This window comes from Cyanistes caeruleus, chromosome 1 (assembly GCF_971803275.1).
Source record: "Cyanistes caeruleus chromosome 1, bCyaCae1.hap1.1, whole genome shotgun sequence".
NCBI lineage: Eukaryota > Metazoa > Chordata > Aves > Passeriformes > Paridae > Cyanistes > Cyanistes caeruleus.
The window spans coordinates 59,341,565-59,369,564 of record NC_141701.1 but is presented as its reverse complement, the minus strand read 5'-3'; the positions used below and the strand labels follow the sequence as shown (position 1 = coordinate 59,369,564).

At 39.9% G+C, this 28,000-nt stretch overlaps 1 long non-coding RNA gene across 1 annotated transcript; it reads right to left on the bottom strand.

Annotated features, from left to right (window-relative positions):
- Nucleotides 1-2: 2 nt before the first annotated feature.
- LOC111925265 (uncharacterized) lies at nucleotides 3-23,569 on the bottom strand. The gene is made up of 3 exons (XR_002862148.2): nucleotides 23,475-23,569; nucleotides 674-820; nucleotides 3-152 (listed from the first exon to the last, which is right to left on the bottom strand). It is a non-coding gene; the product is annotated as an uncharacterized LOC111925265 (long non-coding RNA).
- Between the last annotated feature and the right edge of the window lie 4,431 nt (nucleotides 23,570-28,000).

Below are 28,000 nucleotides of genomic sequence, written 5' to 3'. Positions count from 1 at the left end.
TCTGTTGTATACACACATCCTGATTTATTTTCAGGTTTCTCATTTCAAGGCTTTCTTTTTTGCTTGGAGTTCTTCAAATTGAATGGTGCTCCATGTGAGTCATCCATCTTGCATTCAGCTCATTATCCTCAGGGCCAAATAAGAGATGACACCTGGCATATACAGAAGAAAAAAAACTATGTACAAAGAAGTCACCATACTGGAAAGAATCACTTGAAACCAAATGGTTGAATTATATCCCTGTGGGCTGATGTTCTAGATAGATTCACAGAAGAGAAAAAAATGAAGCCTTGTCCTAGCTCAGCTTTATTGAGACCAGACTAGGATTACTCAGGTGCATAACTGTTTGCTCAAAAGCACTGCATGTCATTAAAATACTAGTAAATTTTTGAAGACTTGTTTTTTGCTCATAGAAATAAGTATTCTCTACCTAATATCTTACAGCAGAAAAAAATGCAGCACCACAAGCAGTTTTATATTAGCTTTAGGCATTGTTAGTTCTATTTAATATTAGGAGTCCATAGAAGTATTTAGAGGGCAAGCTACATTAAGGCTGCTGCCTGGCAATCTGAACAATCCATACCATGACTGGTGGGAAATTTCCAGATTATCTAACCCAGTTTTGTAACTGTGGTTGACACCACCTGTGGGACCGACTGCTAGACAAACTCACCAAGAGGTGAAGCCCTCCTCACCCAGCCAGTGATGGCAACTGCTGCCTGAAGAGCCCCTTTTATTCTTTGCTTGCATGTTAATCACAGTTTATGTTCTTAGCTAGTTATCCTGACTGCTCACAACATCAGGGTCTCACACAGATGACCTAGAAAAGAAAGAGGAAAAAAAAATAGGCAGAACTGAAAACCATGCGAAGCTCTCTCTCCTGTCATGTCAGAACATCCGATGTTATCACAGATTTGTAGAATCATAGAATCATAAAATCTAGAATTCCCTGGATTGGAAGGGACTTTAAAGATCATCCAGTTCCAACTCTCCTTCCATGGGTCAGGAACACCTTCTACTAGACCAGGTTCCCCAAGGCCTCATTCTGCCTGGACTTGAACACTTCCAGGGGGCATCTACAACCTGCCTGGGCAATCTGTTGCTGTGTCTTACCACACTCAGAGTATAGAATTTCTCCCTAAAATCTAGTCTAAAGCTACTCTCTTTCAGTTTAACATCATTACTCCTTGTCCTATCACTCCATGACCTTGTAAAAAATTCCTCAACTTTCTTGAACGTCCCCTTTAGATACTGGAAGGCATTGTATGGTTTACCCAGAGTCTTCTCCGTGCTGGACAACCACAGCTCTCTCAGTCTGTCTTCATAGGAGACATGCTCCAGCCCTTTGATCATCTTCATGGCCTCCTCTGGACTCTCTGAAACAGATCAATGTCCTTAGTTTTGGGGTCCCCGGAGCCTGATGAAGCACTCCAGGTGGGGTCTCACCAGAGCAGAGCAGAGCAGAGCAGAGCAGAGCAGAGCAGAGCAGAGCAGAGCAGAGCAGAGCAGAGGGGAAGAATCCCCTCCCTCGTCCTGCTGGCCACTCTGCTTTTGATACATCTTGCAATAGGTTTGGTTTTCTTTCTTGGTTTGTTTTTTTTTTTTGGCTGTGAGTGCACATTGCCAGGCTGTGCTGAGTTTCTTATCAGCCAATACCCCAAAGTCCTAGTCCTCAGGGCTGTTTAAAACTCATTTTGCATTCTCTCTTTCCACTTTAGTATACATCTAGTTGATTCCCACTAGCCACTGTGGGATTAACAGAATATAAAGTTGCATTATGAGCAACCAATAATTTGCAAATAATCCAAGCCACTTGGTGCTACTGAATATCTCTTACATATTTATATGCTGTCTAAAGTGTTAGATATCATTACTTAGATTTTTTTAGTATGTCTGCATAGCTAAAATTATATAGATTATCTAGTGTTATTCTGCTGCAAAGGGGGAAGGAGCAGCCCATAATTCCTTCTGGGATCCACTCATCAATTAATAGGTTATGGTAACATATGCTGCACAACAGAGGCCAAAGTAAATTTAATCTGTATGAGTTGGCATGGGTTTTCAAGGAAGACCTAGTTCAGACTTTATCCCTCCCTATACAAGTGATTTTATCAATTAATTAACCTCAGCAGTCATAATTTGTGCTGTGCTTCTAGTGTGCATTTGCCTAATGTGTGTTTACTTGCACCACAACACATGCCCTTTGGTTTGCTGTTTACTTGGGCTTTTTTTTCCTAAATAAAAAACTACCTTCAAGCAAAAATCCTTTACAGCACAGGGGTCTTTCAACAGCTTGCAATTCACCTCACAACCCTCTTAATGGCATTTTCAACAAAAGCATGAGGAATCGCAGTTAGCTTTCTCAGAGCAACCCAAGGGAAAGCAGACACAACTGGGGTGTGCAGGACTGCCCTTAGCTGGAGCAATGAGGATTTACTGCCAGAAAAAACCCTAGAGATGCCACTCACCAAACTCCCAGGGCTCCTTCTGGCCCAGAAACATGAATTTTGCACCAAAAACAAAGACAGAAGAGTCTGAGGCATGCGTATGTCTCATCCCAGTTTGGGCTCCATACCTTGTCAAGAGGGGTATCTGGGCCCATAAGCTTAGAAATATTACAACTGTTTAGGCATCCTCTTGGCTACTCAAACACATTTTTGGAGAAGAGATATTGCCCTACTTTGTGCTGGTTTGACTCAACTAGTGCTCAGGGGAGCACAAGCAGCCATGCTACATCTTGCAAAAACTGCACAGCAGGAAAGTTTTTTTTCCCTTGGGCCAAAAATGAACAAAAGTGTGGGAACTGTATCCTTTCATATATTCTTAATAGTGAATACATTCTCATCTTGATGTATGAATGCATACATCTTAATACCTTCTCACCCACTATGTATGCATTCCATTTTTATGTAAATAGAATAGTTGTGATAGCATGGTACAACCCAAAGTTTATTTGAGGGCAAGTTTATGAAAGAAATGCCTCTCATTCCTCTGGGTAAGGAGGGGCCCTGTAGTAGCCCAGAACTGCCAGAGATAAAGTGTCTTATCTCATTTACCTAGAACCTAATGCATCAATATTTGTAAAGCCCAGAACACAAAGCTCACTGCATTTTGGGCAAATTTCATAGCTCAGCTAACATGTGTTCCCTACATTTTGTGCAGCTCAAATTTATTTTTCCAAGGAAAAATGCCTTATAAAAAACTCCCCTTTCTACAATTTTAGGTGATGTGTGTGGAATTCTTTAACCTAATTCCCCTCTGGGTAATTTTGACAATGGAAAAGTGCATGCCTATTCAATTTACAGAAGTTTGGTCTGCGGTGAGAGAACAAAAAGTGCAGTATAATTAGAGAGACATTGAGCCACACTATTTAATAGATGAAGAGTTCTGACAACAAAGTAGAGTTATCCCTAGACCTTTTCTATTCACTCTAAGATAATATGTAAATGTGAAAAGCATACAAACATATTAGAGAACTATTAGCCAAATCTTGGTAACTGTTGTACCATTGCAATTTCATGGTTCAAAGACTTTGGCTGGGTTGTTTGTAAGTGTTTCTCCTCAATCTAAACCATATTATTCTATTTTTGAATCAAATGGAACATTTCTCAGCTCTCAAGACCTTTTCCTTCTTGATAAGAGAATTTAATAATGTAGAAAAATGATAATTTTCTGACGTTTGGTTTGTTTATTACTTTTCTTGGCCTAGAAAGGCCAATTAAATAAAAAAAAAAGAAAAAAAAAAGAGTTGTGAGAACTTAAAGATATTATGCAAAAATAATTTAGTACTTCATTGCATGTTCAGAACTGCATATGACCACTGATGAATCATCCATGTTTTGGTATTGTGGTAAATTTGATTTAATCTTTCTAAAGCTATCCCTGATAAAAAGACATCTGCTTCTCTTCAGTGCTCTGACATTTTGTCTTGAATATATCCATTCATGGTAGACATTTACAGTTTTATATTCCTGTAATAGTCACTGGGAATTCAAAGAAATGCCCTTGCTTGCTCAAAAGGCAGGATTTAGTGAAAACTATGCAATGGATCAGAATTAGCTGCTCACTTTTAGCCCTTTGACTTCAGTGGGCTGAATTTGAAGTAAAGACTGATCTTTCTTAACTCCTTTCTATTTATGGCTATATCAAAGCCAGATTTTTTTTTTATTTCTGCAGAAACAAATGCAAAGGACTTTGAATAAGCTTTGAACGAAGATGCAAATGTAGAGGGGAAAAGTGAGCCTAAGTATGGTGAGAGACCATTACAAAGGTGAACATCAAGTGAAGTATCTTTTCCCTGATCAGAGAAGTGATATCTCCTGAGAAAGTATGTGTCTAGGAGATAAGAAGATTTTAAAATAACAGCTAGCTTGGCATTAGCAGCAAAATAAATTGTCAAAAAAATAATTGTAATTTACAGGAATCTGCATTTACCCCAAATAATTAAAATAGATTAGTTAAATCTTAAAAAAAAAAAAGTGGATTGGGAGACGAGACCTTGTAGAAAAAGAAGATAACCATCACAGCATTGCATGAAACATTCAGGACATTGAGTTACTGGCTTTTTTTTTAACTGAATAAAGATAAAGAAGGACTCTTCTTGTAATCCTGATTTTGCTATCATCTTACTCATAGAATAATTTGAATAATTGAGTAACTTGAATGATACAGCTTAGTATACAAAGAACTTATCTTTTCTTCTGTTTAAAAGTTAATATGTGATAATTGATGGTTTTCCACCTTGCACCTAGCTGTACATGATAATGAGTAGCCACAAGTTCCTACCACTGATTTTTGGATGTCAAAACCATAGTGTAGGAAATCACAACCAATAATAAAAATTAGATTGCACTGGGCTACCATCAGTACAATTCTGAGTAGCAACCACATCTGTCACCGTTTTTTATTTTAATGACATCCAAATCTCCTCTTGAAACTCACTGAAAGGATGTTAAGAAAGGAGATTTAAATAAAAAATATCATCCTAACCAAAAATATCAGTAAAACATTTTTGAGGCTCAGGGCTCAAATTGAGGGGGAGACTATTTCCTTTGCTTCAAAAGAAAATAGCTAGACTCTAATCTTGCTTCCACTGAAGTAACAGGCTTCATCATACAAAACAGGGAGAGAGAAATTCCCTTTGTTTAATAGCTGTGGTTTCAGTTCCTTATGCTTCTGTTTCCTTAGAGACTTACATGCTTGTAGATAGGCACACATTTTTTGATAAACACATCTCCTTGTACTTTGCTTTCACAGGTTGAGGTTTAAAAAGTCTTCATGCATTCCTTCATCTTTTGCTTTCCTTCAAGTGCTAATGAAAAAAGCAGGGCTGCTGCAGTATCATATGCAGGATAAAAACAATAAAACCCTGACTTGGATGTTCCTCACCAGTTACCTTACCTAGATAAATTTACTGGCTATGATTATAACAGATCAAAACAATGATATTGGGAAAACAACTGTGTACACTCAGCTGCTACCAAATATTGATGTTGTTGTCACAAGTGTTATTACATTGTGCTCTTTCCTTAATTTCTATATCTGTGGCAATTCTTATACAACAAACATTGCCAAACAAACAAGGTATCTCTAATGTTATTAATGTGCTGTGTTGAGATAACAAGGTTGATACCCTTGGTCTGGTAGATTGTGTCAAGAACTTTCAAGATTTATCTTTCCAGCATGTCTGTATAAACCTATTATTGGATCATATCAAAATCTTCAATGAATTTAACCTCCCAGAGCCTTTGTGAAATAGAAAACTCTCATAATTATCATTTTATGTATTTGGAAGTAAGCATCACAAGCAAGACCACAAGCAAGAAAAAGCATAAAACCAGGATTATTAAAGCTACTAAAATGTACCTGGCACTCAGGAGCACATAAGTTAGGTTTAGATGCTTAAGTCTCCCTCAAGTCACAGGCCCCAATAACTACAGCATCCCTCTGACTCAAAGCAGAGAGTGGGTGACCAGCAAACCCAGAAATGATTCACAGTCCTCAAACTATCCTTTTAGGAAATGCTGTGGATCTGATGAAGATGAATCTGTTTCTTTTTACCTTGTTGAAACTAGCTCTGTCTAGTAAGTGCCAAAGAGCACCTACTCTTCAGCATGGCAGGTACATTGCTGCAGGACAGTGGGAAATGGCACCTGCTCAGAGGATGGAGTTGTTCTGAAGGAGCCTTTTCTTTAGGTCTTCCCCTCATTAATAACCCTGAGAAGATCATCACGTTGTGGAAGTTCATTCTGATATCCTGTTCATTGAGTAGCAATCTCAGATTTAGCAATTGTTTAAAAGAATAGGGACATAAATCAGCATTGGTGTCAGTTTGTTTTATTTCAGTAATGGTCACCATGGAAACAAAGTCACTGACCTATTTCCTTTCATACATACAAGTAAACACTAGGGTTTCCAATTTTCATACACACCATCTTTCATGCCAGCAATTTACCTTACAGAATGCCATAGCACACTACCTTATTGAAACTCAGTTTTTCCCTAAAGGGCTTTTTTACTTTTTGCCAATTTCCTTCACCAGGAGGGCAACAAAAACTTAGTATTGTCATGACAATTGCAGACCTCCTCTAGTTTCACTACACCTACACTGCACATAGGTGCAGTGACTGTAAACCAGCAATCTAATAGCTGCATGATTAGATGTGCTTCAGCAGTCATGTCTGACTCATCAGATTAATTTCAGATTACTTCATTCTGTATCTTTTGAAAATACTGGCCAGTGTTACTACACAAGAACATCTTTCTAATGACAAGCTAGCTGCCATTGTATCAACATCTTCTGCTTCCAGTGGAGGAGGCCTCTCCTACCTCCCCATCATTGTACTCTTTAAAGCAATTATTACCACTGACCTGGCTTGTGCCATACTCTTCAGAACTTGTGGATTCATTCTTGGCTTGTTGTATTTGCATAATTCACATTGATTTATTTGCACTTAGATAAGCTGTAGGTGTCAAGAACCCACAGGGAACATTAACCAGCTGACACCCAAAGTGAGTGTGTACATGTAAGCACAACGTGTGCCTACTTGCATAAGGAAGAAGATAATGGAGTTTGCAAGGAATACTGCAAAACCATCAGGCTGGAGTGCCACTTCTCCTTTTATTATTGAGCACACAATAACACCCTCTCCCTAAACTTTCTAAGCATTTACTACGTATGTTGTGTGCATGTGCAATGCGCTGTGGCCTCAGGATAATCACCCACATGTGTGGGAAGAGAGAGACAAATCATATGGAAATGCTGAAAAGTAAAACAATATGATATTTGCTACATTATGGCCTCTGAAACTATGCCCCGTGCTTGTCTCATCTCAGTAACAGTTAAATAATCTAGCACATTAGCTGCACATTCTGGGCTAAATGCACTGCTAGAGTAACTCTAGAGATGTAATGAATATACTTTCTTCTCCTTTAAGCAATTTAAATCCATGTAACACCATTGAATTTGATGGCATTACTCCAAGACTAAATAGATATAACTATGAACAGAATTATCTGACTGAACCAAGCTGTTCAGAAAGAAATCAAAGACGTGCCAAAGAGCCAGTGCCTTTCATTTTATATTTCTGTGACAAGCCTGACTGCTGTAGCTTTCACAGGCGTTTTAGGTTTAAGTTAAAGGCATATGAAAATAGTTGTTTTAAGTCAAGTTCATCTACATCACTGTTCCTAGCAGTCAATATGTGCATTTTACCTAACATGGGAATTGAGTGTTGTCTAGATCACTTTATAGGGAGATTTGTTGGAGTTTTTGGGGTTTTTTGTCTGCTATTAGTTCTGCAATCTACTAGGCAAATGTGGTTACAATTTCCTAAGTCCCATTGCCCAAATTTACTTAAACTGCTTCATAAACAGAATTTAAACATGCCTTAGCTAGTGCTTGCGATAGATTAAACTTTTCCTCTACTACACTTCTAAAACTTCTGTTCCAGCTGAGGGCACCGACCTTGCAAATAGATAAAACATGTTTTGTTTCAGTGCTCTGTATCTATCTCAATGGCCTGCAATCTTTCAAACTTTCCTTCCCCCCTCCTTCTCTTGGGTCCTGCTGTTTCCCAATGATGAGAGGGACAGAAGCTTCCTTATTGGGTAACGCTGGGCAAGTCTAAGTGCTGCTGTCCACTGAAGGGAGATTTCTCTAATGATGTCGGACAGTTTTTACAGCAGCAGCCTGAGGAGCCTGAGCTCAGCAATCAACAGCCTGGGGGATTAAACAGGAAGAGGAAAAAAACAAGAAAAAAACCCCCAACAATGACTGCTTGAGTCTTAACACAATCAGATGATTCTCGTTATCTCAAATCATGGAATACAAAGTCAGGGGACTTTCTCCTCATTTTCCTTTTAATATTGGCAGCAGCTCAGACCAGAGCTGCTATCACTGTGATTTTATTTTTCAGATTTGAAATATTTTTTTAAGGTTATTTGATATTTTCGTCTTTTGGTTGGTCAGGGATAGAGTATGCTGTGGGGACATGAGGGATGGTGCATCTTCAGTGCCAAGCAGAGCTTAGCTCTGATGTGTTGGCTGCCCAGAGCCCCTACATAGGCTGAAAATCCATTGAGAACACAGAAAGAGTGCCCTTTTACTTCATAACATCAGTTATTTATGTTTACTGTTTATTTTGTTTGATTATTGTTTATTTTATTCTTTGTTTATTTCAGTAATAAAAATTAATTCATACTACATCAGGATTCCATCATCCACTAATACTACCAGATTAATGGAATCAGTGGTGATAGTTGCATAATAAATGTTCCAAAGTAAAAGCACCCTAAAAAAGTTCATTGTTTTCCAGGAGACTGCATGGGGAACCCAAAGTATTCTACAGCCTACCTTTGAGCAGAGATGAGTGAAATTTTGATTGTGGGAGTTAGTAAGTTTCAGAAAGAGTTTTTATTTCATTGTCAGATGGAGTTTGCAAATGGATGTTAAAGTAAACTAAATTAAAACAGGATAAAATAGCCTTTCTTTAATCATTATACTAAATTTGATACAGTAGCCACCCACATAAACACGGAATCTTAAAGATTAAAAAATCCTAAATATAGGCATTGTTGAGAGAAGCAATTTCAGAGACAGTGAAAGAAAAGTCCAGGTTAGAGAGTTTGCACAGCAATAATATCTCTTTATAATATACTCTCCCTCTGGTTTTGGCTTCACTCCAAAAGTCTGCTTCTGAGACATCCCAAACAATGGAGACCTTATAACGAGAACCTGTGGAACAGTGTCCTGCATCGTGCTGATGACTTATGAAAGAGCAGTTTGTCTCAGCTCTAATCATTCCAAGTATATAAAATTAATGGTCTCAAAAGACAAGCAAATGCTTACTGCACACAGCAAACTCATTGCAGAAATCCACTTGGATGGCACTAACTTTCTACTAATTTTCTCTGTGCTTTTCCTGAGGAAGCAGGCACTCAGCAGGGTACTCCCTTGTATAAGCCCAGATCTTGGAAGCGTTGATTCCTACAGACAGATTCCTCATACCATACTTAAGCAGCTTAAAAGGAAATGGTCAGGTTTTCAAACCTGTGAGAAATGTGCAGTTACCGTGGGCATTGAGGAGATTTGCAACTTCTAGGCAAGCCAGATAGTTCCTCTTTGGGCATTTAACTGTGGCCTAGCTCCGGCTATTCAAACTCAAAAATCTTGGTGTCAGTGTGGAGCTAAAAGGTTTTGCAGTGCCAGAATATTTTTGACTTGATTAGGGATTTTTATATTAAACTTATCAAGATGATGCATTTCATGCAAAGACTTCTTACCCTCTTTCTCCCTAAAAAGTCAAGCTATGCTGGTGTGAGTACCTGCATGTTTGCTCAAGGGAATTCACTGAGCCAAGGGTTAAGTGGCAGGAGTTTACATTGGTGGTTTTGGGGGTGGCAGAGTGGACTGAGTAGTTGCAACTTGACTACCAGGGACACAAATCACTGACAGATCACTTCACTAGATGATTTGTTGGTGTTCTGTCTCCCCCTGCGTGGAGACTTTAGCAAATCCTGTTGCATAAATATACTTTACTTAGGTGTTTGGAGATCTGGAATACATTTTATTAATCAATCAGCTGGATGTAAATGAAAGAACACAGTCTAATAAAACCTGTGTGCAGGTGGGCTGTGGTCCACCCTAAGGAAAAGCCTGTTTCCTCCTAGTAAGGGCTCTCCAGCACCTTGCATGCAATGGACTTCCCCCTGCCTTTTCCCACCTTTACACTCACCCCCCATGCACAGGGGGCACAGCCTAAATGGTGGCTAGAATCACTTAGCAGATCTCAGGAAGGGGGAGATGAAAACAAACCGTGTAGCAAAATTTCTATTAAACTGGGAATTTGGTGATGAGGACTGGAGAATCCTGACTTGACTTCAGGGAGTTAAGAGATGTCCTTTGCTGAAGCTCAGCCAGTAGCCAATGTGGATGCCTGATATTGTCATCTCTCATTCCTGAGTCATTGTTTACTTACTTTTTGATGCTATTTTATAAAGTTTCTGCTACTATGATATTTTTTGGAAAAAAAAAAGAAAAAAGTCTCATTTCAGTTCTTATTCAAAGACTCTGAGGTTTGTGGAAGAAATGGGAAGTGCTAAAAAAAATTATTATTATTAATTGATAAAAAAGTTATAAATTAAGATAATTAAATCTACTGTTTACCACACAAAAGCAAATTGCACGTGCATAGATTGCCATTCCTAATTATTTAAAGTAGATATTGATCTGCCTTTATAAAACAAAAAAATATTTTAATGATATTTTGCAGGTATATTCAATGGACAGAACCCAGAAAAACATTTTATATATGAAAACATGCTTGCACACGTTTTTTTCGAGGACATGTCCACATGATATAACTAACTTGTTCTAAAGACCAGTTCAAAGACAAAGGGTTCATTCACTTATATATTTATTAATTCACTATGCAAAAATGCATTTATTTGCATCCATGGATTTTATTCCCTGTTACATCTCCTTGACAAGGGAAAGCTTAATGGTATGTCAGTAGCAAATAAAAAGCAGAAGGGTGATGAGGAGATGAGTCTGTTGTTTGACACATGAAAGTTGCAGTTTATGACTTAAGAGAAACATATCTTTTCTTGTATGCTAGAGAATCATATGGTATTTTAAGAAAGGGAATCTCTGGTTTTCTTCTGTCTTTTGCACACGTCCTCTAGGACAAGAAAGTCACACCAGAGCTCTATTTCAGACTTGTACCATTGACTTAAAACATCACATCAGTGTATTCTAAGCTCCACCACTGCTTTGTAACTGATTAGCATCATGTATTGACAAATCTTATGTTGTCACACTACTTGGCATACATCCAAATCTTCCGGTGCACAAAGTAAACGATTAAATTTTCGATGTAATTTGAGTTTTTCTGGTGTAAATTGTAGACAGTTCAACAAATTTAGGCGTGGAGGGTAGTCCTAGCTACACAGACCTTATCTGGAGGTTCTATGATGCCCTCGGAGAAGAGGCAAATACAATTTACAGGGAGTTTCCGTACAGGAGGCCTGCAGTTTCTGCTGTTCCCAGGAGATGGCACACATCTTTTGGAAAAAAATGTCTGCTCACTTCCTAAAGGAGCAGTTAGGTGTAGGAGGAAATACTTCAATGCACCATTCAGCCCCGCGATTTCCACTTGAAAAATTGAAAGTCAGTTGGCAAACCCTTTGGGATTTAGGAGAGATGGAATGGGGATTGCCATCCACAGAGGAGAGTTTGCATGAATAGCTCAGCAGGAGGAGGGCGAAGAATCCCCACCCAGCAACCGCATTTTCTTTGTGGCATAATATATGTAAGACCATAATACAATGCCCTCCTACTTTCATCTTTCTATATTGCCACTCATCAGCATTACAAAGAATGTAGCTATTAAAAGAACTGCTTCTTGGCACCCAAAAGCCACAGCACTGTATTTTTTACAACAACAACAAAAAACCTCGAGCCTCTATTATTTGTTTTGCTACATTTGCAGCAGTCTCCCCATTAAGCTTGCTTCTCACAGCTCCCTGATCTCATTCCCCGTTGGACCTAGATCAGACACACAAGAGGTCAGGCTGACTTTCAAACTTTCTTGCGGGCTGGCAAGCACAGAAAAGTGTAACTGTTATAAGGATTATAAAGTTCTCAGATGGGCCTACCCATGTGAAAAGTCCCTCTCGTCCCCAGCCTTGCCACTCTCTGAAACCCTTGGTGTAAACATCAGAGCCAGATTCATCAATAGAGCATTTATTAACCCTTAGTTATTCAAGCCAGCCTTTGCAAGCATTGGGGCCTGTCCTGAAGCTCCTACAAATACATTCCCTGGCACTTCAGTGAAGTTTTTAAAAGTCCTGCAACTCCTGCTAATGGAAAAGACTTTCCATCAGTTTCTTGTGGCAATCCCAAATCTTGGAATTACGATCTGAGGCAGTGAAGAAGCCATCAGACATTGCTCCTTCTGCTGATGTACCCACGTGTAAGTGTTTGTGGTAAATGGAAACTGCTACATTGTGATTTGTGACACACTGCCTGCATGCTCAAATTTACATACGTAAAACTAAAAATATCCTCTCTGAAAGGGAAGCAACATGACCAGCATCAAGGGCTACAAGAACCAAAATCTAATCTATCAGCAGTCACCACCTGCTGACAGCCCAGGCTCAGGGAGCTGCAATGGAGAAAGCAGTGTGTGCTCAGTCACTGAAGGAAGCTGCAGCCAGAAGGAAAAGTAGAAATAGTTATGAGCTGCTTGCCCAGGTTCTGCAGCAACCAGCATCTTCACCACACATCACACCTGAGGGATTAGCTTGACTGCAATCTGGGTCAAGTCTAAATTGATCACAGGGGGATGTGTGAGGTTTCAGAGGAAATTCCTGAGCACTGGACTCCTGATTCATCAGGTCTAGACCATTACATTGTAGACAACCTACACACTGATTTCTGAGAGTGTAGGGTGGGGGTGCAAATTAAAGAGGGCCATGATTCCGATCAGTCTCTACCAGGGATTGCATAGGCTCTTCCTTATGCCATGGGTTACATGGCTGCAGCTCCCCATCCCTCCCAGGAGCACAGGAGCTGGAGCCATTCCCACAGCCACTGTACAAGTGCCCCTAAAGATGGTGTTTCTTACTGCTGTCATTTATGGCCAACATTTAGCCAAGGCTTTGCTGTTCAGAGCAAGGCACACTCAAACTCCTCCTGCAGGACTTCCTTTGGCTGCAAGCAGTGTCTAAATGCAGTAAGACTTCAACAGGCACCCAACCTACCTTAATTCCTCTGGGCAGTGAGTCCCAAACCCAGAGTCCCCATGCCTGTGCCAGTATTGGATCACCCATCCTGTGGATGGGATGCAGGCCCTTCCTTAGCATTAGCATCTCCCCACAAGGTGGGCGCTCTGATAGTGGTTGGTGTGCTCAGGTGCCTGACCACCAGTTGTCAGAGATAATGTAGCCCCTCAAAGGCACACTGGGAAATCTTGACAGCAGGCTCCTCTCAGCCTGCCTTTTTCCACTGTATTTGACACAACAGAGATGGAACCATTTTCAGACTTTTGGGGGTCACAGCAGATTGGGATAAGCCTATGCCAGCTGCATTTAAGTAAGCGAAACATCTGGGAGCAGGTGAGTGGTGTATTTTTAAAGTTCCTGGGGGATGTTTGAAATGCACTTACCTTGATGCTTGTGGATAGTTTTAGAAGTGCTCCCTGGATTTGCTGTAGTCAGCTGTTTGTTTATTCTACCAAACAAATATAAGAAACAGCTCTTCAAGAAATTAAAGGTTAAATTTGGATGTTTTCCACAGGAAATGGTAGTGTAAGGGTGAGTGTGTGTTTTGAAATACGGATGTTACAATTCCCATTCTAGCTTGCAAAACAAACCCCAAACCCATACTATGCCACTTTAATGATTTATAAGCACGTCTTTTAAAAAAAAAAATCACTTATTCAGTTTCTCGTGACGGCTCTCTGGTACACACAGAAAGCTCAGCAGCCTGCTAGTTTCTCATGCTGCAGAGATTATTGTTTTTACTCATGGCCAGACTGTGACTGCTAAGGGGCAGTTTTGTGAGTGAGGGGGAGGTGAGGAAGCTCAAAGCCTTCATCTGCTTGGGCAGGTCTGTCTATCTATCTATCTATCTATCTATCTATCTATCTATCTATTCAACCAGCAGCCATCCCAGTCCTGCCTCTTGCAGACAACATTTCAGAAAGAGCAGGCAAGCCACACTAGTTGTGGTTCAAGCGGGGTAAATGCAGTTCCCTCTGTCTGACACTGCCCACTTGGGCTGGTTTGGAGAGTTGTGCTCCAAGCACCAGGATAATGTTCAGCAAAGAAAATCAGGTGGCTCCTAGCACTTTCTGACTCTCCCCCTTTAGTCATAGGAAGAAAAATTCTGTATTTCTGTTAATCCAAAAGGGCTGGATCTTTCAAGAGTATCTATATAGCCTACTCCACTGCTGAGGCCCTCTGATACCTGGGTCTTGAGCTCGGAAGGGCTGGACACCAGGATTGTACTGGTGCTTGCAAGGTGCTTCAGAAAACCAAAAATGTGCAGCTATAGAAATTTGGCTAGTGAGGACACGAGCACATTCAAATACAGACATGCACATGCAAGAGCAGAAGTGAAAGAAAAAGTTAAACTGAGATCAAGGTCATGCAGACATGGAATTATTAAAGCAACGACTAATCATTTAAAATTTACTCTGAACCACTCAGAAACGGAACAAATCAAAGGGAAGTGTTTCACAGTTTTGTTTGACTAATGCAAAATCTAAACCATACTTAATATGTCACTGGGTTTCAAAAACTTATCTACTGTGTCTACTTCTTCTGTGAGATTTACTGCTCTTCAGAGCTGAAATATGCCAAGGGGGACCTTTAGCTGGTTATGATAAATGGCTTATCTCCACTGACTTCACTGAAGCTATGCTATATTGGTCTGATTTTTTAATATCTGACCTAAAGAGCTAAAAAACCTTTGAGGACACAGGCACGAAAACCTGCTTCTAAATGCAGATACTGCAACAGCTTTTCTAACAACTAAGAAATATTAAAGGGTCAAAGAATGAAGTTTGCAAAATGTTAACAATATTTCCAAAGACAGAAAGCACTTCCTGCCTCACCCCCCAACCCCACTCCCAAAACTGAAATTCTTCTCATTGATATGCAGGTGTATTTCTCATGATTTACCCAGATTCCTTTTTTCAAGGAAGAAGTTGCTCAGCTTAGATGCTAAATGATGGTCTTTCCCTTTAAGACTCTGTGAGGAATCATGTTACAGAGAATTAGAAACTTTCAGCATCTTTGGAAAAGGCCTCAACCCTCTTAGCATTGAAATGACAATGATTAACATCATTATTTAAATGATTGCCACTTTACCCAACTGACAGATACCCTAAAGGTTTTCTTCCATCATATAACCACAGCTGAACACCAAAAATGCTTTCCACTGTAGCAACAACTATCTGAAGATCATTTTCATTTCTCCTTTTCACATACAACTGCTTACTCCATTCTCAGAGTAATGTTTTTAAAAAAATACTATTAAAAGCAGAAATGAAAGCAGTTGAAAAAAAAAAAAAAAGCAAGCTATTTCAATTTGGTTACAATTGAGATTTTTAAGGTTAACTCAAATTATGGAAAGCAGCAACAGACAGTCTCAGGGGCAGAAGAGTGAGGAAGAAGACACACTACACTTGTCACCAGGAGCGTTACTGGCTTCTACTCAGAGGAAACATCTGCCAAAACTTGAGCTGATCAGGGTAGAGTTAGCTTGATATAAAACAAATTCTATTCATCAATTGTTGAGGACCATGCAGAAAAAATCCATTTGATCTTGGAGCAGTTGCTGCACCATAAAACTTCCTTGAGAATTGTTTTATATTTCTTCCGCAGTCTAAATGTTTTGATTACCAAGGCACTGTTTTCCCATGAGGCATATCTCAAAGAGATGTGATGCCAGGACCAAGTGGGATGAGATTATAAAATATAAGAAGCTGGAACATGAGAAGTTTGAAACTCAGCTGTGAAAATGTTTATTGGATAAATGTTTACTCTGCTGCATGCTCATATTTATTTTTCTTTCAAACCTTTGAGTTTCCTTACTGCTGCACTGAGACAATTAATTTTCTTTGGAAAACATGGCATGGTTAATTAAACAGGTGAGAGAAAGTAGTTTCTCAACTGTCTGGAGATTCAAAGATTCAATTGCAATTTACAAAGAATATGTTACAGTTGTCAACATCATGTGAATCCTGGATTGTGTGCAAATGATAAACACATGAATGCTGTAGGAAATAATCCTTAGAAACCTGAAACACTTTAGAAACTCATCAATGCCAGTCCTCTGTTTTTCCAGGTGATCACAGCACAATGTGCTTTTCATGAACAGCCTGTGCTTCATCTTATAAAAACCTAAGGATTTTGCTCCTTTTTTCTTCCTATAGACTGGCTACTCCAAAATCTCACTATGCTGATGGCTGAGGAACAAATTAAAAATCCCCAGGCTGTTTATTTTTGTGCCTAAATTGTTTTTATTTTGTAGCCTGTCTTCATCTCTGATTTTTATCCTCATGCTCTATTTACAAAGATACATTTATATTCTCTTAAGTCTTCACCTGCTAGCCAGAGCAGAGCAAACTTGGGGGGATATCTTTGTATGGAGATGTGTGTGCTGACTTTGCTCCTGTGAGCCAGCCCTGCTTGGCCCACATGGCATGGCCAGTGCATCTTCTCTCTGGAACTCAACCCAGCTGTGGTCTCACAGTTCCTATCCCCCAGCAGGCAGAATCAGGGCCTTGAAGATGTGCTGAAGCAGGAAGCTAAAAAGACTGGCCTGGATGAACACAGAGCTTTGGCTGAAATTCAGGGGGGAAAAAAAAATTAGAGTTTATGACCTTTGGAAGAAGGGCCAGGCAGCAGGGAGAAGTTTAGAAAGGCCAAAGCCCAATGAGAATTTAATCTGGCTACTATTCTAAAATAAAGGAATGTTTCTAGAATTGTATTATCAAGAAATGGAGGGCTAAGGAGAATCTCCATCTTTTTTTATTGGATGCAGGGGTAAACATAGTGACAAAGGATGAGGTAACAGCTGATGAACTTAATGCCTTCTTTGCCTCAGTGTTCCTCAGTAAGACCAGTTGTCATCAAAGTACCCAGCTTCCTGAGCTCTCTGGAAAACAGACACATGGAGGAGAATGAACCCCCTACAATCCAAGGGGAAATAGTCAGTGATCTGATACACCACTGAGACATGCACAACCCCATGGGGCCAGCTGGGATCCACCCAAGGGTATCCTTCAGGATTTGGCAGAAGTACTCACTGAGATGCTTTCCATAATTACCAGCAGTCCTGGCTACCTGGGGAGGTATCGGTTGACTGTGGGTTAGCAAATGCAATGCCCACCTACAAAGAGGGCTGAAAGAATTTGGGGAACTACAGGCCTGTCAGCCTGACCTTGGTGCCAGGGAAGGTCATGGATCAGCTCATCTTAGGTGTCACCATCTGACATGTGCAGGACTACCAGGGAATCAGGCACAGCATGACTTTATGAAAGGCAAGTCCTTCTTGACCAGCCTGATCTCCCTCTATGAAAAATTGACCCACTCAGTGAAGGAAGGAGAAGCTGTGGATGTTATCTGCTTGAACTTTAGGAAAGTCTTTGACCCTCTCTCTCTCAGCATTCTCCTGGAGAAAATGGCTGCTTTTGGCTTGGACAGGTGCACTCTTTGGTGGACAGAAAACTTTCTGGATGGCTAGGCCAGAGAGATGTGGTGAATGGAAATACATACAACTGGCAGTCAGCCAAAAGTGGTGTTCCCCTGGGCTCAGTTTTGGGACCAGTCCTGTTAAATCTCTATCAGTGATTTGGACAAGAGCATTGAATATATTCACAGTCATTTTGCAGACAACACCGAGCTGGCCAGGAGTGTTGATCTGCTGGAGGGCAGGAAGGCTCTGCAGAGGGATCTGGCCAGGCTGGATCAATGGGTTGGGGCCAGTGGTGTGAGGTTCAACACGGCCGAGTGCCGGCTCCTGCCCCTGGGTCCCAACAAGCCCAGGCAGAGCTGCAGGCTGGGGGCAGAGTGGCTGGAGAGCTGCTGGTGGAAAAGGACCTGGGGGTGCTGATTGACAGTGCCTGAACACGAGCCAGTGTGTGCCCAGGTGGCCAAGGAGGCCAATGGCTTCCTGGCCTGTATGGGGAACAGCGTGGCCAGCCAGGAGCAGGGCAGGGATTGTCCCCCTGTACTCGGCACTGCTGAGGCTGCACCTCAGATCCTGTGTTCAGATTTGGTCCACTCACATCAACAAAGACATTGAGGTTCTGGAGTGAGTCCAGAGAAGGGCAACAGAACTGGTGAAGGGTCTGGAGAAAATGTTCTGTGAGGGGTGCCTGAGGGAGCTGGGGTTGCTTAGCCTGGAGAAAAGGAGGCTCAGGGGTCACCCTACCCCTCTTTACAAATACCTGAAAGGAGATTGTGCCCAAATTGGGGTCAGTCTCTCCTCCTGGGTAATGAGCAATAGAATAAGAGGAAATGGCCTCGAGCAGCAGAAGGGAAGGTTTCAGTTGGATATTAGAAAAAATTTCTTCACTGAAAGGGTTGTCAAACATTGGCACAAGCTGCACAGGAATGAGTCTACGATTCTAAACCCAAGCCCTCATAAAAAGAGGTTGCAAAAATAGCACTTTGACAATGAACTTGAGCCTGTATTTTCTAGACAATAAATCTAGAAAATGGTTCAGAAATTGCCTGATGGGGCCACATAAATGAGTTGAAGCTCTCCAAGGCAGACTGCTACTTCCTCAGTTTTTGCCTTAAATGTAGAATCATGTGGCCTTATTCAGTGGCCTTTTGGAGCTACTGTGATCTCAGAGTTAAGTATTAATAGCTTCAAACAGCAGGGAGTTTTCAACCACATTGTACTATCTGTTGTACTAAGAAAGGCCAGTAAGCTTCATTTATGTCAGGAGGGACTTTACATGATTGAAAAGGCACTGATCTGGGTGGGGAATGGGTTGAGGATACTCTGGCAGTGAACTTTCTCTGCTACACTGAATGGTAAGATGTACTTTACCTCTCATTAGTGACTCCAGACTTCCTTTCATCATTTTCCACACAGAAAGATGAAACAACTGTTTAAATTCTTTACATTTGCCTATTGTTTAATGCATGCTTTATTTTACTGTTTTTAATGTGTTATCGGTAAACAAGCACTTCTGTTTGACCAACTGTTATGTTTTGTCTAGGATTACTTAAGTCTCAGTTATTTGTGGAATGTTCCTATATTCCTTTGGGCAGTCAGTGCATGACTCACAATTATCCAATATCTTTTTGGGGAAAAATATCTCAGATCACTTTTATGCATCTTTTACATAGCTGTTAAATATTATAGGACACACATACTCACTTCAACACCACCACATCTGCAATTGTGGTTGAAAGTAAGAGATTCTCTCTATAGCAACTAGTGCATGTTCAGTTTTTTTGTTTTAAAATACCAAGACCCAGATTTTGCTCTCAGATCCTCTGTAGTTTTGGGTTTTGTTCTGATTTTTTTTTTTTTTTCTTGAGAGTGAATAAAGTCCTGATACTTTTCCACTACATGTGTCTCAATCTTATTTTGGCAGCTTTCTGAAACAAATGGTTTGCTGATTTTTCTCTAAATCAAAAATGTATTAATGGATCTTCAGAAGGGGATGTGCTTTTGAATGAATCTGGACAGAATTAGTGACGATGAAATGTTTACTGCAGTACATTCCTTCTGCAAAGCCTTTAGAACTAATTCCAAATGCATACACGACTGTGAACTTTTAATTGGATAATTCTTGCCTGTTGACTTTTTTCCAGCTTCATCCTGTAAGGCAATGTGTGTCAAGATTTCAGTGTCACTTGCATATCTGTGTATCCCTATTTTTCATCTGTATGTGTAAACAACTATTTGCCCATGCAAAATGGGTCCTTAGACGTGCAAATACTTGATCTTCTTGCATAAATATTTTTTTTAAGCAGAGCTATTTACAAGAATGGCTACATAAAATACAGATATGTTTGAAATTAAATTAAATACAAATAAGTGCAGGTCTATTTACATGAATGACTACATAGACAAAAAAAAAGAGGGCCTTTAACTCTGAGGTTGGGGACTTCTGTCTCATACCACTGTCTTTCTTTTTGTCTGTGAAACTACCTCACTAATAAATTAGTTTTAGCAGTGAGACCAGCAAATACACTGATAAAATCTCTATGCACATATTTAACTCCAGTGAAGCTTAAGCAAAGTTAAGCCCATCAGTCAGTACTTTTTTGAACTGGACCACTGTTTAGATCCAGAGCTCTGTGTTTTATCATGCTTCCTGATTTCTTACACTGCAAGAGAACTAAATAGTTTATAAAGGATGCAGCATTAGGTGTTTTCAGGGAGAATCCTCTTTGTTGATATATTTTATAACCAGATTCCTCATGTAGTCAAAGTTGATCTGAGTAAAGGCTGAGAAATTCAAACACATGCCATGCACTGTACCTAGCATTTACATAGTTATTGAGGAAATTGTGATCCTATTGATCTGCACATTAGCTTGCAGTTCTCCAAAAATGAAGTCTGTGACATTTACTTCTCCAGAAAAATTTGTTCATTGGCCTTTGCATGTTATTTGACAGCACAAATACTTATGTTTAATTTAACTGACCAGCCCATTAAGTGGGAATCACATTATTCACGAATAATCAATATTCAGCTGGTGGTCTAGGATCTGAAGAGCATTGCATTTGTCCTCATTTCAAACTGAGAGAGATAATTATTGTAGAGCAATATTGCAGACGATTAGTTATGGAGCATTCTTTTGGTCACAGCCTAGCCCTGAGCAGGGGGCTAAGAAACCATATTTCCCTGGTATTTAGGTGTCAGAAGGGAACTTGCACTCCTTGAAAAATGATCTTTCCCATAGGTTAGTAGTGCACAAGACGATTGGTCTCTTCTAGAAGTCTTTGGGAAACAGGGGACGGGTGCAGTGTGAGGGAGGGAGAGTCCCTGAGTCCCTGTGACTGCTTTGGTTGGCTTTCAGGTATGATATAACAAGGGTAGGGCAAACCTCTGTCTTCTGTTATCCACACTACGGTTCTCTTCCAAGCTTTTTGGTTTTGTGCCTGTGCTTCCCATCCCCCCACTCTTCTTTGCATTATCATTACAAGATGAATGTGCAAATTCGAGATCTTGGCCCTGAAACCTGCATTTTGTTGGTTGTGCTGGACCAGGCAGGGCTGAAGGTATTTCACAAAGTTAGAAAGAACCAAGAACACCTGACTGGTTTTATAATTTGTGATGGTAATCTTAATGGCACTTAAAATTAGAAGTAAGTATCATGACACTATTCCATAAGAAAAACACAATACTTCTGGTTAGAAATATTCTGATTTTCCATTTATGTGGCAAGTTTGTACCTGTTTTTATACCAAGTTTTTTCCTTTGCCCCCCCCCTCCATATTTTGCTGATTCATGTGTGATGACCACTAACTTAATACTAGATAGATTTATATATTTGTACTTCCAATAAAATTTTCATCTCATTTATAATTATGTATAGTATGCCCAGCTTCTTAAAAGTATAACTTTTTCTATAATTTTAATTAGATTTGGTTTCTTTTGCAAATATTTTGTTACTATTTTCTTTAAGTTTAGTTCTGATTTGGCAAAATATCTATGCATTTGGCCCACTTTTTTAAAAATGTGCAAATTTTTCTGTGCTAAATAGTTTAATTCCCTGTACGCTCCCAAAATACCACTTAGGGAAAACCATCCACAAAGACAAAGTCTGTTATTCAGCAGCAGTGTTTAAGATAGCAAAGATCAGCTTCCATGTGGACAGAGCCTTTGGATCAAACAGGAGGAATGGGCTAAGAGATTGTATGACTGTGAACAGATGAAATCATGTGACGGGCTTTATTGCTGGTGAAATCTGTTTCCACTTGCTGCCACCCACTAATTTGACAATAGATTGCATCATGTGGTTGCAGCAACTGAGATGACTAGCAACCATTTTAAAATGCTTTCCTTAAAGGGGAAAACACCCTACTGAAGCAGCAGAACAGAGAGGCAGTGTTGTGAGCACATTTTAAATTTTAGATAAATGCAGTTTACGTTTGCTGCAGTATATTAAATTTAACATAACCCAAGTATTCGGTGAGGAGCTATGTATTAGCCAAAATTTGTTTATTGAGAGATTTTTCTTAGAGGACAAAAACAGCTAGGAGGTTTGTTAACAGTAATTTAGCTCATCCTAGAATTGCAATTACCACCTAAGTGCTGTATGGGAAACACACAACATTTTTCAAAGCAGAAAAATAAATAATAATGAACCCTTAGCTTAAAAATGCAATTCTCTCTGTGTTCTTTTCTTGTAAAGAAAAAATCTACATTTCAAAGGAATATTTTCTTACATATGGAAATGCTTATTTTCTAGCTACTGAAGATCTGCCAAGAAATATTAGAGAATATCATGTTCAGAGTTTTAGAAGGCAAATTGCTTCTGCATACGCTGTATCTAGCAGACAGCTTTATGGTGCTCTTTACCTGTCTGTCATAACATCATCAGTTTTTCCAAAGTACCTGAAGCCTTTGAAAGTTAAGGAGTGTAGTAGTACCTTCACATGACACATGTATTTAGCAATGCTAATCTGATTAGCAAGTAAATACAAACTACAGTTGTACGTGCTTTAAACCCAATTATTAAATGTTCATTGATGGAGGACAAAAACAACTTTGAAAGTAAGAACTGGCTTCAGCGTAAGAAGATGAATTTTAAAGAGTACTAATCAAAGCATACTTATCATGGCTGTGCACCTTTAAAATTGAGTTTCAGATGGACTTTATTGTCTTAATTTATACGTTAGGGAAGCAAGGAGAGCCACCTTAGCTGTGGAAGATTTGGCTTTTTAGATACAAACACTGACTTTAAAACATCTCAGCAGCGTTTTCAGATTGTCACAGTGAGCAGAAACATCCATGTTGTCAGCCAGATGGGAAATTTCATATGCGTTTCTTAAACCAGTTAATTTTCCTCTTCAGTGCAGAGAAGCCAAGAGCTAATGCTGAGGTCTGGGACATACTTTCAGTTGCTTTTTGTGTCAAATTCCATGCACCCAGAAAGCCTTACTCTTTTATTTCTTTGTTTGGTTTTATTTTAGAGAGAAACCAGTGCATTTCTGGCAGTTTATTCGCAATCTGCCTTAAACCATTCTAGTATTCTGACAGAAAAAAAAAATTCTTTGAAACTGTCAGAATAATTTCAAAAACTGATTCAGAAATAAAAGCGGAGTTCTCCTTCTCCTTAGATTCCATATTGTGACAAAATTTAACTGCTTGAGTTAGAGCTGCAGAAATGCCCTGTGGTCCTTGAGGAAGTTTTCATCATCACTGCATTTACCACTTATTTGGTGTACCCCTCGTTTTAGCAAGCCACACAAGAAAAATGTTCTCGTACCTCTCTCTGCTTGGTGTTCGGTTTCTTTCCTTCCCAGTACATTTTTTTACTTGCTTTTTCTTCACTCCACATTACAGAGTCAAGATCAGTTTTATTTATTGGGTCAGCATAATGCAAATAAATCTCTGCTGCTGGTTACTGCTTAATGCCTGCAAGAGAGCAAGCCCAGCCCCCCTGCCCCTGCATCTGCTAACCAGGGAGGGGCAGCCACCCTGGGGAGATCTCCTGAAGGCAGCCATGGCCCAGGGCAGCTTTTCAGAGAAGGAGGAAAATTAATTCAAACCCAAAGCTTTTTGAGGAGATGGTTCTTGCAGGCAGGGGTGAGGAGTCAAGAGAAGCACCAAGTGGGATTTGAAAATGAAGCTCGTCGAAACTCTGTTCCTTGGGAATGCAACCATTGTAATGCACTTGGTGTTCACATTTAAATTTTGAAAGCAGATTTTAGCAAAGTTCAGAACAACAAAATTTCCCCGTACTTAATAGTTGTGAAAGCACATTTTTGAAAAGCAACAATAGAGGAAGACTATTCCAGGTTCAGAAATTATGAGAAAACCTTAAAAACAATCAGGTTTTATTTTTTAATCACTACAACCAAAAATCCTGCCTGGAATACCAAACAAAAACAACCCCCCCCCCCTTCCCTAAATGCTATTTCTACATGATGTCATGAGTGGGTTTTGAGCAAATGAAATGCAATTGCAAGGGCAAAGAAAACAAGGGATTTCCTACTCCACATGGCATTGCTTGTGTTGACAAAGAGGAATTGTGGCCATCTTTCAGAATGAATCTTACAGAATCTTACAGCAAATGCATTTAAGAAATGATTGACAGCTTGGTGATACCTTTACCTGCAGTGCACCACATTGTGTGCTTCCACAATGCTACCAGCTTTGATGGTAATGATTAGTAGGCGTGTAATTCAAAGCAATACCAGCATTAACCTCGCTCAGCTTGGCATCCAGACAATGGAGGAAAATAAGGTGTAGGTTTCAGTCAGGTAAAAGACCCATGGAAAACTAGAGAACAAAATGACATACTAACCCTCTTTTAATGAATATAGTGTTCAAATGACTGTTAAAGAAATAAAGCTTTTTCATATTCTATCATGAGATCCCTATGCACCTCGTTAAACAGCACAGCTGACCAGGAGATGACTATGATTCAGTTTTATTATGGGTGGGCTAACCTCAAAAGATGCAGCAGATCTTTTCAGTTCACAGAGGGATAAAATTACCTATATGCTTATGTAACCTCTTTTCAAACCTCCTGCAAGCCAACAGAATTTCCACTCATGCTTATAAAGCTAGCCATGTGTAGGAGAATCTTTAGGATCAGGACCTAAAGTTTGCCCCAGTTCCTAAGCTGGAAATAATATGAATTCTATCCCAAGTAACTTATAAGGGATGTAAGTGGTTTTGGGTTAAAAAAAAAAAGTAAGCATGAAAGAAAGGCAGTTATGTTTTCAAATCGCCACAAAAATTCTTGCAAGAGAAATTTTGGAGATTCTTTTGCAGTGTAAAAATGTATTGCCTTTATTCATCATCACTTGTGTTTCATGAGGAATGCAGCAATGTGAACCTCATGCCTATTTTTTTGCTAAGTTTTTCATCCTTTACGGGTCTTTGCACTCAACAGTCCTATGAGATTCATCACTATTGCCACAGTAGTTCAAGGATGTGTCTAGAGCCTAAAAATGTTGGCCTGAATCTCTACTGGAATTTGCATATAGCCTTGCTAATTGTGTCTCTTCTCAAACATTTATTCAGTTTTTAACTTCATAGTTGGTTTGCTTGGCTTTTGCATTTCTGGGGGGCATGGGATCCCTCTGACATGTCAGGTAGGTGCTGCAGCCTTCCCCTCCCCTTCCCCTCCCATTCTGCACGGGGCTCCCATGGGGAGCAAGCATTCTTTGGCACCATGAGGAAACCTTGTTTTCTCGAGAACTGCAGGGCCTTTGTGCCAGGTCCCACAAATCCCTTCATTCAGATTCCTAATTCAACCAGATCTGAAACCCTGCATAGCATAAACTGTACCACTGCTCAGGGAAGGATTGGTGGGACCTTTTCAGCTTTGGAGGTAGAGACGCATATCCCCTTGCTCACGCAGCACTGACAAAAAGAGGGTGGTCCAGGCAGGAGCTGGCATTCAGCAGCTGCTCCAGGTATCCAGGGCCCAGCTGCATGGGAGTGAGGGGCCCTTCTGAGATGCTGAGAAGAGCCCCATGCAGTCTATGGTGCAAGTATAGGACCATCATCTAAGGGTGGGATTTTGAGCTGTGAAAAGCAGCATTCCCAGGACTGGGTACCAGACCCAACCCAGCTTCCTTGTCTAAAAACAGCCCAACAAGGCTCAGGTGCCAGGGCAGAGGCAGTGAGGTGAGGAAGGGAGGAAGGTTGCAACTCTTCTGAGTCGTTGTCAATCTGTTTGGGCTGAGGAAAAAGTACAGAAAAAGTTGTCATCACTGAGATACACAAGACCTTTATGACACCTTTGCTTCAGGGAACTGAAAGGACTGAAAGTCACTGACTGATTCAGTGAACTGTCCTGAGGTAAGAATTTAGGAGATACTTTGATATTTTTTTTTTTCTCTTTTTCATTTCACCTTTTGAGCAGCTAGACAGAAATGGCACTGATGAATCATTAGGGTATTTCTCTCATTAATCTGGGAAGCTGCATGACTTATTGAAAAGTCAAAAAAAGACATTTTATCTTTGTCAGTGAGTACAGATGTTTAGATGCTGTTGCAATGCTAACTGTTGCTCTTAAGGTCTCAGCCTCTCTATAAAAGACTCTCACTTCTGACTCATAAGGACCTGGACTGTAATGAAGAATGATTCTCTGTGCCTATGAGAGGCAGAAGAAGCAAGTAGGGTGGCCAGAAAAAAAAGATCATGGAAATTACCTGATCAGTTTAGATGTTAAGTGGGCTCCCAAGATTTAAGCTTATGACTGCTGATGGTTGTTTAACAAAATGGTTATGAGTGTTTATAAAGGACACAAATTCCATTGGGTGGAAGAAGAAGGATTTAGGAAATATAAGCACAGAGGCACTTGCCCAAACCTCCTCAAGTCCTGTGTGGATGGTGGCAGTGAGAAGAACTGGACAGCAAGAGAGCTTTCCTAATGTGTAGAATGTGACCAATGATAACTGTTAAGAACTTTTATTGATCTTACTGAAGAGCTGCATTTTCATAGAGCTGTTCTTTATTTTCTCCCTTTTATTTTATCTCTGACTTCTTATTTCTCAAATTTAAGGAGAGAAAACCCCACCTTGTCTACATACCAAAGTGAAACACTAGTGTTCAACAAACTAATTTTTAAAAAATGGCAAAATTCTGATTGTTCTGATCTGCATCAGAGATCATTGCAATTACTCCTTATCATTCAGTAGTGATGCATGAGAAGGATAGTTTTACAGTTTATGGCATCATTCTTAGCAGAAAGTATAAGATGCTAAAGCCTGGAAGATATTAGGAAGAAGAAACTTCAAGTATAATGATGGATGCACATGATCCTTTGCAAACTTTTATTTGTAGTATTTTGAAGGAGTTCAACTTGCTTCAGAGAAGCTGAAAAATGTCTTAGTTCATTTACTAATGGTATAATTCACTTCAGTTCCATTTCTTCCCTGAAAATCTCACAAATTTCAAACACTGAGTACCATGTGGGCTTGAAAAGCATCATCAAATGCATTTGCAGTGGTAGTTCCTCTTCTTCCTTCCATGTTTGCTTTGACAATTTTCAAAATATTTTTGAGGGTCTAGATAGTAGTTTGTGTGGTTTTTTTATTTTACTGATTTGGGCAAGTACTCAAGTTCAAATTGCTGTGCATGGATAATTCCTCTGAACTCACAAAGATGGAAACCACGCTGGGGCTTTCAGAGCCAAATGGGTTGTGACTATCTCTAACCTTCAAGCTGGAAAGTACAGCCAGTGAAATGCTGCAAAAGCAAGAGTGTAATTGTAGTATTTTTGGTGAAAAACTGCTTGTAGAGGGGCAGGCAACGTCTGCACAGGAGTGTCTACACAAGTGTCATAGCAGTGGCCTTGAATTATTTGGACAGCTGGTATAACCTGACTAATGGAATTTCAGGATTTTATCTGTCTTCAAAATTAAGTGTGGATGCATAAATAGGATGGCCTCTAAAATTTTGTGGTATAAATAGGAAAAAAATCTCAGCTCTGTGTCTGCAAGACTGTGTTTCTATAAAATAACCATGTTTACCTGTGATGAAGATTATCACATTAGAAGGTGTGATTTGTTCAGAGAGCTCTGCAATGGGGCTGGATAGGTACCATCATAAACAGAGACTTACTTTTAAATACTTTTTTTTTTTTTTTTTTTTCCCCACTGAGAAGTAATGGCTGCTCAGTTTACTGTTTCCAGCAGCTCCAAGCAGTTCAGTGTACTGTTTCCAGCAGCTGGCATTGCTTCAGTCATAGTGAGCAGGACTTCCTTTCTGTTATGAGGCAAAAGAGCTGTCATATTTTTCTATGAAGAAAAAGAGGATGGGCAAAATATAATT